This window comes from Pseudophryne corroboree, chromosome 5, assembly GCF_028390025.1.
Source record: "Pseudophryne corroboree isolate aPseCor3 chromosome 5, aPseCor3.hap2, whole genome shotgun sequence".
NCBI classification, from domain to species: domain Eukaryota; kingdom Metazoa; phylum Chordata; class Amphibia; order Anura; family Myobatrachidae; genus Pseudophryne; species Pseudophryne corroboree.
The window spans coordinates 57,981,072-57,983,551 of NC_086448.1; positions in this window are offsets into that span (position 1 = coordinate 57,981,072).

Consider the following 2,480-nt stretch of genomic DNA (forward strand, 5'->3'; position numbering starts at 1 on the left):
ATACTGGTCACCACAATGCAGCACTGACACTGAGCACAGATATTAAGCACTGATCAGGATACTAGAAGTGACACGGTGCAGCAAGATACAGCAATGGCCTACTGTACTGTACTACTATATATACTGGTGGTCACCAATATGCTGCACTGTACTACTATATACTGCTCACAACAATGCAGCACAGATATCGATACTTGAAGTGACACAGAGCTGCAAGATACAGCAATGGCCTACTGTACTGTACTACTATATATACTGGTGGTCACCAAAATGCTGCACTGTACTACTATATACTGCTCACAACAATGCAGCACAGATATGGATACTTGAAGTGATACGGAGCTGCAAGATACAACAATGGCCTACTGTACTGTACTACTATATATACTGGTGGTCACCAAAATGCTGCACTGTACTACTATATACTGCTCACAACAATGCAGCACAGATATGGATACTTGAAGTGACACGGAGCTGCAAGATACAGCAATGGCCTACTGTACTGTACTACTATATATACTGGTGGACACCAAAATGCTGCACTGTACTACTATATACTGCTCACAACAATGCAGCACAGATATGGATACTTGAAGTGACACGGAGCTGCAAGATACAGTAATGGCCTACTGTACTGTACTACTATATATACTGGTGGTCACCAAAATGCTGCACTGTACTACTATATACTGCTCACAACAATGCAGCACAGATATGGATACTTGAAGTGACACGGAGCTGCAAGATACAGCAATGGCCTACTGTACTGTACAACTATATACTGGTGGTCACCAAAATGCTGCACTGTACTACTATATACTGCTCACAAAAATGCAGCACAGATATGAATAATTGAAGTGACACAGAGCTGCAAGATACAGCAATGGCCTACTGTACTACTATACTGGTGGTCACCAAAATGCTGCACTGAACTACTATATAGTATATACTGGTCACACAACAATGCAGCAGATATTGAGCACTGATCAGGATACTAGAACTGAGTCTGACACAGAGCTGCAAGATACAGCAATGGCCTACTGTACTGTACTACTGTATAATATACTGGTGGTCACCACAATGCAGCACACTGAGCACAGATATTGAGCTTTTCAGGCAGAGAACGTAGCCACTTCGTCTCCGCTCAATCTACAATGCACGAGTGAAAATGGCGGCGACGCGCGGTTCTTTATATGGAATACGAATCTCGCGAGAATCCGACAGCGGGATGATGACGTTCGGCCTCGTTCGGGTTAACCGAGCAAGGCGGGAAGATCCAAGGCAGCCTCGGACCCATGTAAAACACGTGAAGTTCGGGGGGGTTCGGATCTCTACGAACCGAACCCGCTCATCTCTAGTGTCCAAGCGTTTGCAGGGAGGGTTCCTGATGTCAATTCCGGTCCCGGACAGGCTGATGTGATCGCAACGGCTGAGTAAGTCCTGGGCTGCGCAGAGACTGCACAAAATTAGTTTGTGCAGCTCTGCTACACATGCATTCGCACACTTGCAAAGCGAAAATACACTCCCCTATGGGCGGCGACTATGCGAACGCATGACTGCAAAAAAAACCTAGCGAGCGAACAAGTCTGAATTAGCCCCAACATGTGATTTGAACTACACCCAAATTTGACTACACTACAATAATGTATGCAATGTAGTTCAGATATGCATGAAGTCGCTTCTGCGCTTGCGCTGTATGCAAACTCTCACCATTTGCATCCGTGAAGAGAGATCCGTGCAAGTTGCGACACTCAATCAGTCCCATGTGGATAAAGCTTCTGCCGGGAATCCGCAATCAATAATCAAGGGCGGTAAGCTAATGTTGGCGACCGTCCTCATCATCGCTGTGTTTTGGAACATGCCCACAGGGACCAGCAATTTTTAGGACCTTGGCAGGGATGTAAGGGTCTCTGTGCAGATCTGCCTCACAATTGCAGGAACACGCCCTTCCTATACTCGGCCAATATTAGACCACGCCTTCTTTCTTCTACCCCGCCCTTTCAGTCACGCGCTACAAATTCTCCTGGGCATTTCCAGAGCCGATTTGCATGCTTTACGTTATGCAAAGTGGCACGTGTCCATACCAGCCTCAGCCCCTTATCGTCACTGTACTGCTTAGCATGCTGCTTGTGGGGAAACAGCGAGAGACTAGAGGCAGGGCTGAATGATGATGAAGCAGGGCCTGATGTTTTAGCATAACTGCTTTCTAAGCAAGAAAATGCCCAACAATATAAATTAGCTCAGCTCAGTTACTGTCTACACAGAAATCCCAAGGAGGCGGATTTGCATTTTCCTATGATGGAGTTCAGTCACCTTTCCCCGATACCCAGAAGCTGCCGAGATTAGCTGCTTGTGGCTGAGCACAAGACCGAACAATGAATAAAACAATTACTACATACTACTCCAATGGTGTGAGCAGCGGATCAAACGTTAATATTTTAAATATATGGTGATATGGATTATAGATTGTAAGATCCACT